The sequence below is a fragment of the Emys orbicularis genome, chromosome 2, assembly GCF_028017835.1.
Source record: "Emys orbicularis isolate rEmyOrb1 chromosome 2, rEmyOrb1.hap1, whole genome shotgun sequence".
NCBI classification, from domain to species: Eukaryota; Metazoa; Chordata; order Testudines; family Emydidae; genus Emys; species Emys orbicularis.
In genome coordinates, this window is record NC_088684.1 from 207,921,635 (window position 1) to 207,942,709 (window position 21,075).

Here is a 21,075-nt window from a genome sequence, read left to right on the forward strand (position 1 = left end):
CAGCTGATTCAGAATGTAAAGCAAGACTATATCACAATTATTTACTCCTGAGGGCATTCTGCACCAAAAAGTTAAAAATTCTGCACCAAAAAAAAATAAAAATTCTGTGCACAATATTTTAAAATTCTGCAAATTTTAGTTGTCAAATAAATGTGGAGGCTCCAGCATGGCATTGGGGAGCACAGGCCACTGACTGCACAGAGGTTGGAGATCACTGTGCAGCTCTCCCCTGGCACACGGACTCAGCGGTGAGGCTGCACCCAACCCTGACACAATACAAGGACTGGGCCTGTCCCAGAAACACCCCAGAGCCCTGCCCCTCTATGCCAGGTGCACCAAGTGTGGGCAGGCAGGCTCAGCAAGGCAGGGTCCAAGTGTGGGTGAATCCAGGTGTGAATTGAGAGGGTTCTGTGTGGGGCAATCTGGGTGTGGGCAGCTCAGTGGGGGATCTGGGTATGGGGGGATCTGGATGAACAGGGGCTCATTCGGGGGTTCTGGGTGCAACGGTAATGGGACTCTGCAGGGGGGTCCAGGCGAAGGTGGTTGGGGCTCAGCTAGGGGGGTCTGGGTATCGGTGGGATAGAGCTCAGCAGGAGGGTCTGGGTGTGGGGGGGTCCAGATGAGGGAGTGGTGCTTAGCGGGGTGGGGATCCAGGTGCAGCTGGTTGGGACTTGGTGGGGGTGGGATCTGGGTGGCTCATCAGGGTAGTCCAGGTGCATGGGGAATGGGGCTCATGGACAAGTACTGAGTGTGAGGGCATGAGGCTCGGTGTGAGGGTCTGTGTATGAGTGGTCTGGATGCACGGGGTTGGGTGGATGGGGGAGCAGCACCCTGCAGAAAGATCCCTCCCCCTGCAGCTGAGGAGTTATGGATGCAGGAAGCTTCCTGAAGTTGGGGGAGAAATCTGGGGGTGGGTCTGACCTGGCCCCAGATGCCGTGCAGGGGAAGAGGGAGTCCCTTCCTCCCCAGCCCAGCTGGGACTAGCAGCTGAGCCCAGTGCAGGGTAGGAGTCATCGGCCAGGTCTTCCCCAGTCCCGTTCCCTGCCCCACAGTGATTTACCTCTCCGCCTGCTGCCCTGGGCACCCGAAACATACGGCTGGGGAGGGTCGCATGACCGCTATTGTGGCTTCCCTTTGCTTCCCCATCAGAAAGTCATTTTTCTGTGGGGAAGCAAAGAAATCTGCAGGGGACATAAATTCTGTGCATGCGCAGTGGCGCAGAATTCCCCGCAGGAATAACAATTTAGGACAGATAAGGAGGACTGTTGTGTACATGTGAAACTCCTGGGGAGATTCAGGGAGGTAAAATGTAATTACCAGACTTGGAAATTGACCAGGACACGAGGCATAGACATCCTGACTTGAATAAAATGTGTCATTGGATCTTCAGTGAGCAGAAGAGGTCAGGATTCCAGTTTGATGAATATGCCAAGAGAGAATAGAACCCCTAATTCCATGCTAGGACATTAATTCCATACTGACTTGGGGCAGAGTGCCACTTACTGTATGGTGTTCTGTCTGGGAAGCTGAGCCCTCAAACACACAGTCCCCAGTACCACAACTGAATCCAGATCACCACTATCTGCATCAACTGAGTTTTCTCATCCAGCCCAGCAGGTCTGCTGAGATTTGACATGGAAAAAGCTAGAGAGGGGAGAGGAGAGAATTGCTTGGTATATAAAGAGTGGGTCTGATTCTCCGCTCACAGGAACCAGTTTTACACTAGTGTAGCTCCAGTGACTTCCGGGGATTTGCTCCCTGTTTATATTGGTGCAAGTGAGAGGAGACTCAGACCCAATATGTTTCTTCCTCCTCCCCATCCAGATATGTTTTGCTTTTCATTTTCTTCTAAACCTGGGAGCTGGCACCATGCCTAGCCCAGCATGTGTTTTTAAAACTATATTTGCAGAAAGCTAAAGTCAACTGCTATTGTATTACTGAGAAAATACGGCAAGAAAATAAGGAGCAGGAAGCTTTCCGAAAGGGTTGGGGTTTTATTGTTTGTTTTTTAGCTGACCTCTTACTTTACATTGTGGGCCCAGTTCTCAGATGTGAGCATCTACCTGGTTGCTGAAACATTCACTTTAGGGCCTGATCCAGTGAGGTGTTGAATGTCCCTCATGAGATGCTGAGTGCCATTTTCAAGAGGTGCTTGGCACCTTACAGGACCAAGACTTTCAGATACCCCAGTGCCCATTTTAGGCACCTCCCACAGCCTTAGTGATAACTCCCCCTCAGTAGGACTTTCCCTCTGCCAGGCCCTTAGGTGAGCACACAGTGTGGGGAAGAATGGGGGAAGGAATGGGCCCAAAGACCCTTCCTCCACCCTTGCGTGGCCTGACTAAAGCACAATTAGACACTGCATTCAGGGTAGTTACCCTGTTGCTACTCTTCCAAGGCACACAGCACTGCAAAGAAGACATGGCCCTCCTTTCCCTTCACACTGGCCCATAAATCAGGACAAGACAGCAGAGGAAGGCAGGCTGGACTCTATAAAGGGGTACAGCAGCAGAACAAGAGCTCCCCCTGCCTACGAAGGAGTTCCCTATTGCACAATGCTTCCCCGTTCTCCCCCAATGCAGTGCAGCAGAGCTTCCACCCCCAATGCACAGCTGGGTCTAGCAGGCATGTCTAGTCCAGTGTTTTTAGCATTCCAGGTATTCCCTCTAGCAAGGACAGGGAAGTATAGCAAATACTGAGGTAAACTTTTCAATATAGTGCAGGCAAAATTGGCAAGTGTTGACTATCGTCTGCAAAGGCAGAACCTGGCCCTCTAACATAGGTGCTTGAAAATTTATTGGGCTCATACTTTCAACTTTTCAGTTCCATTACTCCTGTCCCACAAGCAGAGTCCTTTCCTTCCTCCCCATTTTCCATTGCTATGCAATTAATCTTGAAATGCTCCCGCAGGCATCTTTTTTTTTTTTTTTTTTTTTTAAAATGGCAAATTTACCAGATGGTAGCACAAACTTTTAAAACTCTAGTAGCATGGCAAATTAGTTAAATGAAATAGTCACTCTGAGTGAATAATCCATTGAGAGAGGTTTCAGAGTGGCAGCCGTGTTAGTCTGTATCCGCAAAAAGAACAGGAGTACTTGTGGCACCTTAGAGACTAACAAATTTATTAGAGCATAAGCTTTCGTGGGCTACAACCCACTTAAATGTTTGGTTGTTTTTAATTCTGTTAGTCCTGCAGAGGCATCACTTCTATGGGAAAGGCTGTATTCTATCAGAGGGGTAGCCGTGTTAGTCTGGATCTGTAAAAAGCGACAAAGAGTCCTGTGGCACCTTATAGACTAACAGACGTATTGGAGCATAAGCTTTAATATTTAATAAAAAGCTTATGCTCCAATACTTCTGTTCGTCTATAAGGTGCCACAGGACTCTTTGTCACTGTATTCTAGTCTCTCTGAAATCGATGCACTTGCTAAATTCTACATGCAGAGAGCCATGTTCCCAACTGGTATAAATCACTGTAGTTTCATTGACTTCATTGGAGCTAAACACATTTACACCAGCTGAAGATTTGGCCTGTTATTTTTATTTTTAGTGCTGCCAGAGTCAGAAAGAACCCAATTTGACTCTCAGAGCCCAAGCTAAATTCACAGAACTGAAAAATAAAATGTAATCCAGTAAGTACAGTGAGAAACGTAGAACCCTGCAATGTCATTTTTATAGGGCTGCTTTTCAAAGTAGAACTTAATTTTAAAATATTTTTGCACTCATTAATATTTATAATAATAAACTTTTGGAAAGTATTCTATTTCCTTGCCAACGTCTATTCCCACTGCCCCATTGCATGCAAACACTGGCTTATATCTCCAGTACAAAATCAGCATTGGCTATGTGAATATAACTATTTTTGATTGGTGTCCAAAATGAATAAGGCAGGAAATGTACGCTCAGTTTCTGCCATCCTTACTCATATTGGGCCTGATTCTGATCATCTTACTCATGCACCCCAGTCCACAAGCAGCTCCACTGGCTTCAATGAGAGTATGTGGAACAAGATACTTTTCAGTCTAAGTAAGGCTATCAGAATTCAGATAAGGCTATCTGAATAAGGACTAATTATTTAGTCCTTGGACTAATCCCCTACTCCATGTGAGTAAGAGTGGCAGAATCAGATGTTAAATACTACAGTTATGTGGTAGATTTGTTCTCGTGAATATTTAACGAGCACCTTCCCTCTTCCCCCTCAGGGGTCAAACTTCTGCTCATCTTACACATGCAAAAGTCCTTTTGAGTTTAAGTGAGGAAGTAGATAGGATTTTTCCCTAAATCATTCCCAGATTATCTGAGAGACTACAGGCCTGATCCAAAGCCTATTGAAGTCAATGGAAAGCTGCCCATTGCTGTACATTTCACTGCATCAGGCCCCACATGTGCTAATGACTCTATAGAACTCTGCTGTCTGTGAATTTATATTGCAAATTCTTAGGGCAAGGATTTTATTCTGTTTTGATATGTATAGTCTAATCAACTTTGCTTACATCTTCCATATTATGGGCATCCCTCACTCAGTCAAATGTCCATTGATGTCAGTGAGAATTTGCTTGAGTGAGGACTGAATGGAAACTGAGAAAAAAATAGTACAATAGACCGGTTTGATTTAGGATTTGACCTGATATATAAAAAAGGAATAATGCATTGCTGGAGAGTCAAAAAATCTGTGTGTTTGATTACTAGCACCACGAGTTAATCACTAGGTGATGCAGTTTTCTCAGTCAAAGAGATCGGAGATAGAAACAACAATAAACAATTTCCAATAGACACAACTAATTGACAGCATATGAGATCACTAGTGAGTCAGTCTTTCCCATCACTAGTGAGTTGGTTGCACCATTAGATGCATAACACACTTTAGTGTACAAAGGATTTGGTCCTTCAAAAAGTATTTTCCTTGGCATCACCTTCAGGGCCGGCTCCAGCATTTCTGCCACCCCAAGCAAAAAAAAAAAAAAAAAAAAAAAAGCTGCGATTGGCGGCGGCAGTTCAGCGGCAGGTCCTTCGCTCCTAGAGGGAGTGAGGGACCTGCCGCCCCCGAACTGCCGCAGTGCCGCCCCAAGCACCTGCTTGTTAAGCTGGTGCCTGGAGCCGGCCCTGATCACCTTTCTGCCAGCTGTGGGATATCTATGATATATTTGTAAGACAAACATGGCTTTAATAAAGGTTAGGGGAAAGTAGTAAAACATTACTGCGAGGCTCACTCATTTTTATAGTCCTACACCAGAAAGTTATAATAGTTAAATAATATATATATATATATATATATATATATATATATATATATACATATACACACACACACAGAGAGAGAGAGAGAGAGAAATAGCCTTACCTATGTAAGTATGAAATCCAGAAACCACTTTCTAAAGCTCATCCAGAAGCAGAAAACTAACAGATAAAGCTGTCCAGTAGAATTTCCCATTTTAGCTCAACAGCTTTCACTCTTTAAAAATCTTTGACACAGCTTTAACAGTTCCTAATGGAAGAAAGGAGAAAGGACAAATATTTGCCTAATCTATGTTGACATTTTCATAATCCCCACCCATTCATTCTAAAGAGAAACCTGTTTTTCAGATACACCTTATCTGCTCCTACTGTCACACAAGTGTTCTCAGGAAGGGATGGTGTGTTCAGTGAGCTAACTAAACTGTTGAACATGCAAACTAGAGGGGGGGGGGAGAAACTGTTGTGACCTATCAATCCCTGTTCAGAATTGTCTTGAGCAGGGGGGCAGATTGAAAACAAGGAGGAATAAAGCAGGAGGTGTGCCCAGAGGCTGACTTCTGTGAGCGTGTTCTCTCAGGTGATGATGACAAGATTTTGTATAAAAGCACTGGAGTAAAAGGAAGGAAAAAGTAAAAATTGGTTTTGCAGATTTTTTAAAATCCATTCTTATATCCAGCTAGACTCTGGCAGTATCTTGCAGTGAATCTACCTCTTGGCCTTTTGGCTAAGATCAAATATAGTACCCCTTTATTATCCAATACATCCTTTGACTGGGTCTATCCTGCACATGTGGGAGGGGGAGCAGTTTAGTACACCTTTTCCACCTGTAATTTCAGTTACACTATAATCATTTATGTAGCATGTGATTATTATAAAGTATAAGAGAGGACATATTTTATACCCCCAGACAAAGCTGTGTCAAGATGGAGTTAAGTTTGATGCCATTATCAATAGTTTAGGGTAAAATACAATTACAGGGATGTTGCAATTATCTTTCCCCTCTTTTCCTCTCCCTCCAACCACAAAAATATCCAGAGTTAAGGTTAAACTTTAAAGAAACCCAGACATATTGAGCAATGGCATGGTTAGCATTTCCATTAACACTGCCCTCTTATGACACCATGCAATAACCATATGATTACTATTAAGGCATTGTAGAGTTTGTGGTCCCAAATTACATTAAACGGATTTTTAAAGGCCCATTAGGGTATTGTTGTTTTCTCTCCCTTCCTGGTCAGCAAAGTTTAAATTGTTAGGATGACCTAACTGTGCGTAAGTAAGGCCCTACTTAATTTGCGATGTTGCAGAAATTGCGGTTTCCACCGCAATTTTGACAGAGGGGGCCCCCACTCTCAGCCCCATGCAGCCGACAGTGGAAAATCACGGAAAAGTAATAATGGACTTTATTATCACAAATAATAAGGTTCATTATTACGTTTCTACAATTTTCCATGGCTTGTCCGCAACTCAGCCGCAATTTTTTGACAATCATCCCACAATTCAAGTAGGGCCTTCTGCATAACGTATTTACATGTCTATAAAGTTTATGGCTGAAAAACTTAATTTAAAATATGATTTTATTATACTTAACTCCTCAAGGAAAATCAGGATATTTATAGTATCAAGATCTTATAACCACCCTTGGCAGTATGATGACACACACACTATCTTGTCACGTATGCCCAAGAGTTTGTCTTTGAAAAATCAACACCATCTCCTAGAGGCACAAAGCTCTGTATACTCCCAAAAAGACAGTAACCTCCTGGGGAACTGTCAGCCAAGCGCTGGAGAGAGTTCATCGAGGGACAAAAAATCCTGATGCCTTCATGACACATGTAAATTACACACGGCTCTCTCAAACATCAATCAGAAGAACAAACAAGACTTTTAAAACAAACAGGCAAGCTCACAAAAACAGACCCAGCCCTTGAAAATAACAACAAAGCCAAAGCATTCAAAGCTGCTCTCATCAGACTTAAAAAAAACAAACAGCCAGACCAACGACAAAACCAGAGCACACAAACCTACTCTCAGTAATACAATATTATAAAATACATATGTGTGAACAGATATGCCATTCAAGGGCGGGGCACTACCTGCCCATCACCCATACAACCTTACACCAGGAATTTAATTGGTTCTAGTGCGGGGGATGGGAGGTTACAGGGCTCCTTACCATATAACCCACAATGCGGGGTAGGCTCTCCTCAGTCTACTCCCCAAGACTCAGCTCTCTTTGAGTCCTAGCGCACGCACGTGCACACACACACACACACACACGGGACAGAGGGTACAGCAGAGCAGGGATCTCAGCCCACGTGGGCCCAAGGTCTGACCTCAGCCAGCAAAGGCCACATAAGCACAATGCCCATCACCAAAATCCCAGGTCTTTTATCTCTTGGAACCATTCATTTTATTTTCTTAACCGCAGAAGAAACCAGCCGTGAGTTGTGACGTGTAAGCAACACAACCCCAGTGCCTCAGTTAGGCACCATGCACAGTTCTCCTTAGCCCACTGCGGCTTGCTGATGCTGCGAGAAAGGCAAAAAACTCCCTGCTCCTCTGCCAATTTTGCCTCTAGGAGAAAAAATTTCTTCCTGATCCTGTGTAGCAGGGTGGTAACCCTGCTCTGGTCCAGAGGGGGCTGTGGCTGGAGAAAGCAGCTTTTAGGCTGAGCTGATTGGGGGAAGTGGCTGCAGCTGGGGCCATGCCCCAAACAGACTCAGCTGGCCCTATAAAGGCCAGGGCAGCCAGATGCTCACCAGTCTCTCTCTGAGTGCAGAGAGAGAAGGGCCTGGCTGCAGCAAGCTAGAGATCGTGTACCTGAGTGGAGCAGGGCTGGGGACAGGCTGAAGAGCTCCAGCCTGGATAGCCCCAGGCTGCGGCCTAGCAGAAGGCCAAGAGGTACTAGGGGTTGCAGAGGGCAGCCCAGGGCTAGGCCAAGGCAGCAGGTCCAAACATTCCTTGCCAGTGATGAGTGGCCTATACTGCAGTCTGCCCCAGGGAGCAGAGGCTAGTTGGTGACTGTCAGTGGCCTAGTGCTGAGGCAAGGTGGGGATAGTGGGTGGGGGTTCCCCTGGGAGGGGAAACCTAGTGTGTGGGTACTGCCAGGGGGCAGCAGCCAGAGCAAGGGGCACCAGGGTCCTGGGAGGGACACGGGAGCTGAGAAGGACAGGTGGATCACTGGCCTGCAGAGGGTGCTCCAGAGGCTGGAGAGCTGATTCCCTGAAGCAACCAGTAGGGGGCGCCGCAGGGGTGAGTCCGGACCTTCTTACACCCCCTAAACAGGCCATCGGCTCCACAGCCTCTGCCAGGTGGGGCTCTCATTCCTAGTTCAGGTGGGTAGGGTGTGCTGCTGGAACGGAGCCAAAAGAGGCTCCATATGGCCCTGGCACTGGGCTAAATCCTGGGAGCTGGGGAATGCTGGCCAACCAGCACCCCTCTCCCCCAGTTAGCCAATGGGCGCCAGAGACTCCCATGGGAGGAGCTACCTATTGTCTCTTGGCAAGCGTCTCCCTCCCTTGCTATGGGGACTGTCCCCCTGCCCCTTTCACCACCAGCCCCATCAATTTCCCCCACCTGCTGATGTGGGTGGGAGGCATTTCTAAACCTGGCTCTGCTGCTGATTCCCTCTGTGGGCTTGGCAATCACTTTACTTCTCCGTGTCTCCATTTCACCACCTGTAAAAATAGAGTCTATAATACTTTACTTATCTTAAAAGGGTGATTTGAGGATTGGTTTGTTAATGTATTTGTAGCACTTGAAAGTGGCAATACATTATGTAAATTGTTACCTGTACCCCCCTTAAACTCAAGTCTTGTTTGTGGTGAGGCATTTTCTCCGCAATCAGAGGCCGAAAGCCCTGTGCACAATGCACCTGTGAGAAGCCACTCCGTAGGCCAGCCTTTCTGACCCAGACTCCTGCCTCTCTTCCTTTTCTACTTCATCTTAAAGGCTGAAGGTTGTTGCAACCTCTCCAGGATGGTCCGTGTGAAATTCCCAAATCACACACTAAGGCTCAAGGGTCTAATTAAAAACACTATGAAGAACAACAAGAGAAGAAGATTAGATGCAAACAAAAGAGCCTAGTCTGACAGTTTGTAAAAGCTTATGCAGATAGGTTCACCTTAAGTCTAGTTACAATGAATTTTGGGGAGGGGGGACACATAAAAGGTGCTTTTGTTGGGAATAATTTATCCTTTTCCCCTCTCTGACTCCCAGTCTTTCAAAGTATATCCCTTTGACCCTTTTCCTCAAGTAGCAGTTCACAAACACAGCCTCTGGTTTTGGAGGTTCTAAGTTCCACTGCCTCTCCAATTCCAGCTCCTGTCTGTCACGACTTTTGTGTTTCATAATCCCGTTATCCTCCTAAGCCTCTAAAATGGCCAGGATGAGTTCACCAAGTGAATTGTAGTGTTATGGTACAGGCAATCTCACCCTCAGGGTGGTATGCACAGGGAGGATTTAGGAGCTGCAATGCGAAGTGTTCCTGTGCCTAATTTTTAGATGCCCTGCCACTCACTGGAATTCACAACCAAGTTAGGTGCCCAGGCCCCTATACAATGCATGGGGAGAGTTGGCAGCAGGCTGAGCAAGGAAGCCTCTAAACTAGCGAGTAAGCGATACTAAGGACAGAGGTGTGGCCCAAGCTCTCACCCCCAAAGGAAATTAGATGTGAACACCCAGCTGCCAAAATTTAGGTTCCTTGGGGACTTTAACAGTAGAAACTTATGTGCCCAGGCACTTTAGGTGCCTACGGGGTTAAGTGGCAGCTGAGCTGGGGTTTTGTAAATGTGGTGGACTTCGGTGCCTAAAGTGGTAGCTAGGCGTCTAAGTCCCTTCATGAACCCATCCTTCGTGTTGTAGTAAAGTGATTAAATGAAAAATTCAAATTAAACCAGTGGCCACCAATAAACCAGCTTCTTCTCAGCAACTGTCTAATCCAGTCAGACGATGGGCTTAATTGCCATTTACAGTGCCAGAGTGGTGGAATGGAGCTTATTGTACATGACAATTAGGCCCTAAATTGTTGTGAAGCAATTTATGTGTCTGTTACATCCATTTGTAAGAACATTTTCCAAAGGGAGTCGACAGGCCTGCTGAAAACAAAGGAGCAGGTGACTATGAAGGAGAGAGGGGTAAAGCTCACAAAGATATAACGCTGTTGGAATCCTATAAAGATCTGACTTTCAATCTCTGCTCCCTTTTAGCCATACGAGAAAAGCATGAACAAGTACGCTGCTGAACCCTCTGCATTGTTTTTCACTGCAACACATCTAAGGCTTAGCCCCCTAGACCTGCTCATTAAGGATTTCAACTGTAGTGATCACTGAACAAAAACGAGGTCTCATCAGTTCCATCTTGAAACTCTAGAAAGGGACAGACAAATGGTATCTAGGACTCTTTAAACAGAGCCCATGCCATCGCTGACTCGCACATGGATTCGGCTGAGTGGGTGAGGTTAAAGTTAGGACGAGCCCCTCAATTAGGGCATGTTAAGTTCAGTTCTGTTATTATCCTTATTGTAAAAGCGAAGGGTAACATTTTATTACCCCTGCACTCAAAACTGAAGTGAATTTTAACCCAAAACACTGGCAAAGCAGGTTTGTCTGCTGATTACCTAGGTAGGTGTCACTAGACAAACTGTCTGCTCCCAAAGTCTTTCCTCCCAGTTTATCAATAGATGGCCAGGAGAGCTCATTCAGACTCTAGCTTACAGTAATAATGATGCAAATGCAGAGGGGACAACAGCTGGATGAGTGAGGGAAAAGGGTAGACTAGGACAAGCATTCTGGGGAGACTGGGATTGGAGGGGGAGAAAGGGAGGAGAATGGGACAGGTTGGGTCACAAGATTTGAGCTGTGAGGAAGAGGAGGCCAGGACTGCTTGGACAAGGAGACTGGGAAAGGTTGGGTAATGAGATTGGGATTTAGAGCTGGGTGGGGGACTGGGACCCAGTTGGCTGCCAGGGGCATGGGAGGAACTGAGGGAGCTGGAAGAAGGGAATGGCTGACTAGGAGACAGGGATGAGGAAATCAGTGGTCGGGACCGGGGAAGAGAGATGAGGCAGGAGGGGAGACAGATCTGACAAGGAGCTGCTTCCAGGGGGAGAACTGGAAGTAGATGGGCAAAAAGACTTGGGCAAGAAGGCACTGAATGAGGCAGGGGCATGTGAAACAAGTAGTATGTGATCATGTAATTAAAGACTATCGTAATGGATACACATGGGCAGGTGCTAAATTAAGGTGGCACAGGCATTTGGCATGCTTGACTTTGCAATCTCAATGTTCTTTTAACATTGTTTTATAAATATGTTACACACACAAAACTAACTAGACATATGACAAATCCATGTATAGTCTTCCAGTGGATGCCATTATGGATAAGAGATATTTATGGCCATTATGGGGAGGGAGCCAGGAATAAAGAGACAGAATTTAAAGCCATCAAACCCCAATCAATTCCCAGTAAACTCAGTCTATCCGACCTCTGCCACTCCTACCCACCAGCAATAAGTAGTCTCCCAGCTAGTGACCAAAACCGGAAAAAAGCCAGGTGGAATTACATTGCATCCTAAAGATTGCCAGACATGGGCTTTGATTAGAAGCAAAAGGGAATGAATTCCAGCGTGGAGAATCCTCTGCCACCCAAAGCCAGAAATCCAACCCTCGAGACGACAGATGTACACAACACACAACTACAGCAATGTGTGCACTTGTGCTGCAAAATCTCTTTCATATCAGCCTCACCATATCATCAATGACATGGGCAAACATTTAGGGACAATGGACACGATCCTGCTCACATTGACACAATGGTGCATGATCATACTAAACTCCGGGTGATACTCCCGGTTCCCTTAGGCTCCTCTCAAAACAGCTACCCCCTTCCCCGCCCAGTGCCCACCTGTCAATCTTACTTTACACAAGTTGGACAGAGTCTCATACTTGTACCTGAACAAGTGCATTGGAAAGTATAAACATTTCCAGCAAATATACTTAATAGCAGTGTTCTTGCCAACCATTGCAGCCTCCTTTCTTCATTATGGTTACAAGGAAATCTTTGTGTAAATGGAAACAAAACCACAAAGGAATGAAATCCCCCCTCCCCGACATACATTCTTTCCCTCTTCTCAAAGTAAGGTTTAAGTGGGATTAAGTGGTGCCTAGCCCATCTGCTGGCACTCTGCACAGCAGTGAATTTCACCCCAGGAGCACACAACTCCAACAGAGGTGTTTCGCACAAGCTAGGGAAGAGTTTTTGTGGGAGCCCCATGTTAAAATACTGGCAGCACAGCGGGTGCAATAACAGTTCATGCCCACTCACATTGAAGTCAATGAGAGTTTTGTTGTTGATATGACCATGAGAAAGATCAGTAGATATGGTGTTCCCTTAAACATGCAGGGCCAAATTCTGCTCTCTTACACTGGGTGCACTGAGGTAACTGAGGACAGGATTTAGGCTCTGATTCAGCAGACCACACAGTTAACATTTTTGACAAAATGTTTCCCGCCGCCCCTCATAGGAACTGAAACATCTCCCAGCAACATACTGGTTTCACACACAACTTTCATTTTCAAGGTTTCTCAAATCCAGGATGGAATTTCTGATCAAAACAGGAGAGGGAACCCACCCAACTAGCCGACAGCCTGGGGGCTGAGGCACTCACATACAATGTGGGAGACCCAGGTTCAAGTTCCTGCTCCAAATCAGGTAGAGCAAGGGCTTGCACCTGGGTGCTCCACCTCCTGCCATGGTGCCCTAGCCACCAGACTAGTGGCTATTTGGGGTGGGTGGGGCTTTCTCTGTTTTTTCACAAAAGTTTCTAAAGGTTTCAGTTTTCTTCCAATGCAGAATGAAAAGACATTTCAAAAATCTTCAGATTTTTCTCAACACAGAATTCTTGTTTTCTGGCTAGCCCTCGTGCTTAAGTATTTTGCTGGCTAGAGCTAGACCTAAGCTCGTGCTTAAAATTAAGCATGAATTGGGGCTTTAGTCTGAGAATCAGCCTGTTAAATTTTCTTGAACAACATATTTCAAGTAAAACAAACTTCCTCCCTCCTCCCTTTCAAAAATGCAAATAGGCTGGTTGCTGCATAAAGAATTTAAGGACACATACACCTTCTATACAAATAATAAATGAAAGTCCCATTGATGATGTATGGCTTTCAAGCAAAACTGTTCCTGACAGAGCTATTTCTGGAACACTATGCAAAAAACAAGAGAACATTTTTCAACTAGGCAGTCATTAATAAGGAAGGGATTTGAGAACGTGTGTGCATGTAGGCACGTTTGTGTGACTGTGCGGAAATTTACGTGGTACTGTTGAAGCTGTATTTCTCCTGTGTCCTGAATGACTTTAGCCGGAAAATGGTGATGAACGTAATTCAGAAGGGTAATATTTTACTCTTGCCACCTATGTCACAAAGAATTCTTTGTGAATCCTCTGTTCCTTCCTCCTTCCCCCCATCTCTGTTATATAGAACACAGTCTCATGACCCAGGCAAAAGAAAGAAAAAACAAATATACAGACAATGAGCCCAATCCCATTAAAGAGCACTAGATAGAGCTGGTGAGAAAATTTTCAAAGAAACTTTTTTCAATCAGAAAACAGTGGCATTTTTTAAAGGAAAATGTCAATTTCAACATTTTTCAATTAATTTTTTTTTTTTTCAGATAGAAATTTTTCATTTTGATATAATAGGCTCTCTCCCCACTGTTACTATTCTCTAACTGGCAAAAGTTGGTAAATAGGCAGAAAGTATGGAAAAGTAACTTTTCCCCCCACCACTTTCTGCCTGTTTCCTGACTTCTGTTCCTTGGAAAAGAGTGGCAAAATGTGCAGATCCTGCTAAGTGTTGGAAGTGAAGTAACACTTTCAACATGGGCAGAAGTTAAGGATCTACAAGAACACATGAGAAAGTGGAGGAAAGTCTACCTTCTTCACACCTTTTTACTGTTTAAAAGAAATGCAAATAAGTAGACGGGTATTCCCCCCTTTTTGCCTTTTCTTCCTTTTTTCCTTTCAATAGGGGGGGAAAAAAAACACAGAAAGGGGGGGGGACTCTAATTTTAAAAAACTGGGGCGGGGGTTAGAAAAATCAAAAGAGAACACTTGTAGTTGAAATAAAATTAAAAAAGTATTTCATTTAGGGATGGGGATTTGCAATGAAAGAAAATGTACCTTTTGCTTCAAAAGTCACAACAGCAATTCATAATTTTTCAATCCCAACATTTCAGACCCCCCTTCCCCCCGTAAATTTGCTGGATTTCCCTCTCCCCCCACTTTCCAACCAGTTCTAGGTGCCAGATTTTCAAAGGTAGGCACCTATCTGCATCTTCAGACATCTAAATATCTTTGAAAATCTGACCCTAGCTCTATTCCCAGCTCTGCCATTGACACACTTGTGTAACAGTCTTCCTGTGCCACAGTTAAGCTTGGTCTCTACACACAGTTTTGTGTTGGTATAACTATTTCACTTAGGGGTGTGATGTTTTTCATCAAACTAGGTATACTAGTTCAACCCATAACGTGGATACAATTATGTTGGTGTAAACAGGTGCCTTCCCATTGCATCCCTTCATGGCCTAGGCTGGCTTCACACGAACTCTGCCTCCGTTTCCCACTGAGGTTTTAAAAACAACCCCACTTACACCCAAAATTTCTAAAATTTCCCCCTCTCCAGGGTCTAATTTATTAAACAGCATCTGGCTCCCCAAAGAGCCCCAAATGCCCTCCCCCCTCAGGTTCAGGCTTTCACAGCCCTCCTTCTAGGGACTGTACTTTTCTCCTTAAGTTCAGGGCTTTCACAGACCTCCTTCTTGAAATTTGTGTTCCTCAGTCCTGGTCTCCATGGCCTGTAGACTCTCCCCAGCAAACTCAGGGGTTGCAGAGCTCCCCTTCCCAGGATGGTGTGCTTTGCTTTCAAGTCTCAGCCTCTGAACATTCCCCCCTAAAGTTCAGGTTTTTCACAGCCATCCTTCCTGGTGCTGTGTCCTGGCTGAGTTCTTCTTCCTAGCTAGCTTCAGCAGCTTCCCCTTCAGCCATTCTCTGTAGCTGGGCTTGGACAGTCTTTTGAATTCTCCCACCCAATCATCTAATCAGGCTCTTAATGCTTCCCAGGTGGGTCTGATAACCCCCCAAATCTGTCCATACTGGTTGGGAGAGAGGGGAGCCTTGCCCTGCCCATTGTACCAGGCTCCAGATCCTAGGCCCTTAAAGGAACAATGGTCTGGCATGGCCGCATACCTTCCCTCTGCCAGCCACTGACTGCTCCCTGGGACCATCTTCTTCCCTCCTAATTACTGCTTCAATTATTTTGTGCCTGTCCTCTGCCTCCCTGGACCCATGGAACAGGATAACTCACCTCTTTCACTACCCCTTTGGCCTTAAAGGGCCAGTACCCTGTTATAACCAGTATGAAGGCATATCAGTACAGCTATTTTCCCAAATTTACAGCAATCAATTGTAACAATATAAACACTGCACCTACATTCAGGGGATTGTACTGCTGGAACTATACTGGTATAGTTAAAATGGTACAACTTTCTAGTGTAGACAAAGCCTACTATGTGAAGCAGCTGCAATTGTAATGCAAGGATGTGAAGGTGACTCAGACTATGTCACTTAAGGCAGTGTGTAGAGTACATACACTGCACACTCCCAGTAGTGTAGACAGCGAGGTACAGCTTAGGAGGGTAAAGACACACGGAAATCGTAGAATATGCACCCTACATGGCTCTCTACTGGTGAGTAGGCCGTATGGTCCAGTACATCATACCAGTAAGCTATTTATAGCCGGTACGACGTACTGGAAAGACACAGGAGGAGCAGAATGTGGGGCAGCTGGACAGCCGCACGCCAGCAGCTCCTCCAGCGTGGCTGTACTGCCTCCAGCCCTTCCACCCGGCTGCGTGCCTGCGTCTCCTGTCCGGGGCCTGTCCTCCCACCGGAGGACAGGGCTGGAGGCGGTACAGCCACGCCGGAGGAGCTGCCGGCATGGGGTCGCCCAGCTGCCCCATGTTATGCTCCTTTTGCCGCTGTGGCTCCCAGGAGAGCTCTGCGGTTCAGGGCTCTCCCAGAAACTGCAGCAGCAAAAGGAGCAGAACACCCCGCCGGCAGCTCCTCTGGCACAACTTTACTGCCCCGCTCCAGCCTGTCCTCCAGCAGGACTTCTGTACAGACCCCAGACAGGACTCAGGAGACGCAGCTGCGTGGCGGGATTGGGGGTGGCACAGCCGCACCGGAGGAGCTGCCAGCGCCAGGGCCGGCTCTACCTTTTTTGCTGCCCCAAGTGGCGAAGCAAAGGAAGAAAAGAAAAAAAAAAGTGGCCGCAGCAGTGCCGCCAAAGAAGAAAAAATGAAAAAGCTGCTGCCGGACTGCTGCCGAGGAAGAAGAAATGAAAAAGCTGCCGCTGAACTGCCGCAGAAGAAGGGGGGGGGGGGAAGTCGGAGTGCCGTCCCAAGAACGGATGCGGTGCCGCCCTTTCAGATTTGCTGCCCCAGGCACCTGCTTCCTTGGCTGGTGCCTAGAGCCGACTCTGGCCAGCGCGGGGCTCGGTTGCCAATGTGTCTGAAAAAAATATTCTCTGCTGTCAGAGGGAGCTGGTTTGAAGCTCTTCTGCTGGCAATTCCCAAAGCAGGTGTGACTGCAAACTGGCTGTTGTTCCAGAGAGCAAGCCCTCCTCTTCTCTTAGCAGCCCACACAGCAGCTGTGCCGTGTCCACCCACTGGGAGCGCGGCCCCTCCCCCCAGTAATATAGGATGGATCATGGGGAGGGAAGGTGGACAGCGCAGGGCCCCGGGCTGGGGGTGGGGCAGGGGTCATGTGAAAAGTCATGTGGGGGGGGTCACGTGCCCCCCCCCCCCCTTAGCTGGTGCAGCGTGCCGGTACGAAATGAATTCTACTTGCACCATTGCTCTCTGCATGCCCATGGGGTGCCTCCCATGTCTACACTGCTATTTTCAGCAGTATAGCGTCCTGCTGCTGGAGCCTTTCCCCATTTCAGGGAAAGACTCCGGCAGTGGGGACAGGCTCTGGCAACTCCATGCTGCCAGAGTCTCCCATGCCAAAGCCTTTCACTGCCGTGAGGATACAGCCTGCTTCTCAATGCAGCTTGTAGCTATACATATCCTACATCCTGCTACCAGTGTAGGCAAGGCCTCAAGGCCATCCACCATTTTGGAAGGCAAGTTCTGGACTGCAGGGGGCAGAACAGACAGTGCTGGCTACCGATTATAGCAGCCTCTGGTTGCTGTGTTCTCTAGCGTTTAAATAAAAATAATTTCAATGGTAAATACAAATGCTCTGTGAGAACCACCATACAGTTACTTCACCTGTATAATGGGAGAATAATACCTGCTGTACTTCATAGGGAGTTGTAAGGCTTACTTAGTGTGTGTAAAGAGTTATGAGATCCTCAGAGGAAAGGCATCATGTGAGTGCCACTGTTATTCATTATGATTATATATGTTAATAAAGGAGCTGTCTTTTGTTCCTTTCAGATGAAAGCTTTAAACCTGAGGCCCTGTCTGCTCTGCTTGGGGACTAAAGATCATGTGACACTTTTTGTAAGAATAAAGTTTTGCCTGGTATCGTTGGTCAACATTTTCTATTCTTCCATCATTATGATATGTGCTGTGCTTTGGGTGATTGCCACCCTCCATCCAAAGGTGGCTGCATTTTATTATTTTCAATTTAAGGGCCCTTTAGATTCCAAAATGGTGTAAAGTGGATTAAGTATAAATAAGAATCAGGCTCTAAGACTAGAAAATGTGTTGTGGTACTGTGGAATGAAGTGCGCTATAAATTAGTAAATGTAATATAATATTATTTCATATGAAATTCATCCACTATATAGACAGTGTTACACTGATTATATTCTAACATAGCTGATCTAACTGGGCCAAAATCATCCTTGATCTAAATCCAGTGATACCAGTGCTTATTAATTATACACATAAATTAACATGCATGTGAGAGGTTATCACTGGAGTGGGAGTCATTGTTGCAGGATTTTGTTGAAAAGCTGGGATGTAATCAGCTATTTTAAAAAATTGATAAAAATATCATGAGTCAGTCTTGGACATCAGTTACAAATCAGTCTGTGTTCCAAGTGTTCTCTTTAATAACCTCCTGATTTGACTTTCGAGCAGTCAAGTTTTATCTCACACCTATTCTATCCTGTACATTTTTGGTACTAAGGACAGTTGATAGTCTACAATTTTCTGCCTCTAAAATATTCAAGCACATCATAATGGAAATATACTAAAAAAACATACACAATACATTTTGAGGCAAATATTCATGAGAAGATTTTCATGTGATTTGATACTTTATCAATTGAACAGATATGCAAAATTCCACCAGCAGAGGTCATTTTGGCCCAAGAATGAGTTAAGTAGTTTCGTGAAAGGCCTGCTTTTATCTAAGGAAACATCTTGATACACTGTTTGAATGATTTGACTATTCCATACCAAAGATAATAGCCCTGGGATGGGTGAAGAAGAATGCTAAAAAAGGGTTACTAAACTATACTTGTCTGGTCAAACAAATTCAATATGTGCTGTGAAGTATCAACAATATTCCATTGTTTATGTTGTTAGTGCATATGGCATAGTTTAGTTGTTAAGCAACCGGGACAGTCTGAATATTTGTGCTGAGAAGTTACAGTTCTCTTAAGCAAATTTGTCCATACGATAGTAAAGCATCTTATAAATCTCAGTATAAATGCAATGGTTAAATGGGATCCATCTGTGTCCCCTCTTTCCCTGGATGTTTCCAGCACCATTGTCTGCGAGTCCCTTCATAGAGGGCCAAATCCTGGCTTCCATTACATCACCTAAGTTGTGTGGGTGTCACTGATGACAGCGTTTGGCACATATACTGTATGCCTGCAGACACACAGACATAAATGTTCTTTCTCAGAAATATATTCTATTCATCCCAAGATGCCTCTGTGCAATTGATAGATACTTAGATTTATGGGAGGTTTTTCTTTACCTATTAGCTTTAGAAAAGGTGAGAATGTACATTTAAAAGGGAATCAGATATGAAAAATCCAGAAAGGACTGTAAAGTGCAGTTGCTGGATGAAGTTGGGGAAGTATAAGCAGCTGACTATAAGAAAAAAAATAGAGAAAAGCTATAGAGCCCAATAATATAGCACAAACTCATTTATCCAAACTGGATGTTGGGAGCATCAAAACTACTTGGATAAACAGAAGCTTGGGTCATAAGGGAGACGGGTAATGATTGACTCTTATAATATCACTTTGGGACACATAGATGCATTTAGGATCACAGGGAGTTTTGATTATTCAGGTTGTAGTATATAAAAATGTACTGTGCCATGATGATGTCTAAAGAGGTCTACTTTCCCCTCCCATATTTCCATTATTACAAACATCCTCAGAAGTTTGCACTGCCTAACCAAACATACCTTTATCCTCTGTATTATTATTTGTATTGTGGTAGTGCTTAGGAGTCCCTCTCACAGATCAGGACCTCACTGTGCTAGGCCCTGTACAAACACTGAATAGAAAGATGGGCCCTGCCCCAAAGAGCTTACATTCAATGGTCAACATTCAATTACACTGGTCTACAATTTTTGAGAAGTCGTCTGCTTCAGAGATAAAATGTGCTATTAATTATGTATTTTGATGTGCTGAATTCAAATATGACAATTAAAACAACGGATTGGTTACTGTTTCTAAGATATTTAAGTTTTTACATTTTATGTCTATGTATATTGTGTAGATAGTAGAGTTTTAATCATAAATTGTAAACCTAGGTCTTTTCATGTGTTTATGGTTGCTTTACATGATAATATTTCACCTGTTCTGTTTATGTAACACTTTAAAAATCAGCAAAAGGGTTATATAAATAAAATTTATTATGAAACAAAAGGCAAAAAACTATTATGTACATAGTTTAGTCCTATTCAGTGTCTACTCGGCACTTCTTGGCTCGTCTCTTGTATTCATTAAATGGAGCATCTCTTGTCACTGTCCAGCAATAGTCTGCAAGCATTGATGGGCTCCATTTGCCCTGATAGCGTTTCTCCATTGTTGCAATGTCCTGGTGAAATCACTCGCCGTGCTTGTCGCTCACTGCTCCGCAGTGCGGTGGAAAAAAATCTAGATGAGAGTGCAAAAAATATATCTTTAGTGACATGTTGCAACCAAGGCTTTTGTATGCCTTGAGGAGGTTTTCCACCAACAACCTATAGTTGTCTGCCTTGTTGTTTCCGAGAAAATTTATTGCCACTAACTGGAAGGCTTTCCATGCCGTCTTTTCCTTGTCACGCAGTGCATGGTCAAATGCATCATCTCGAAGAAGTTCACGAATCTGAGGACCAACAAAGACACCTTCCTTTATCTTAGCTTCACTTAACCTTGGAAATTTTCCATGGAGGTACTTGAAAGCTGCTTGTGTTTTGTCAATGGCCTTGACAAAGTTCTTCATCAGACCCAGCTTGATGTGTAAGGGTGGTAACAAAATCTTCCTTGATTCAACAAGTGGTGGATGCTGAACACTTTTCCTCCCAGGCTCCAATGACTGTTGGAGTGGCCAATCTTTCTTGATGTAGTGGGAATCTCTTGCACGACTATCCCAGTCGCAGAGAAAACAGCAGTACTTTGTGTATCCAGTCTGCAGACCAAGCAAGAGAGCAACAACCTTCAAATCGCCACAAAGCTGCCACTGATGTTGGTCATAGTTTATGCACCTCAAAAGCTGTTTCATGTTGTCATAGGTTTCCTTCATATGGACTGCATGACCAACTGGAATTGATGGCAAAACATTGCCATTATGCAGTAAAACAGCTTTAAGACTAGTCTT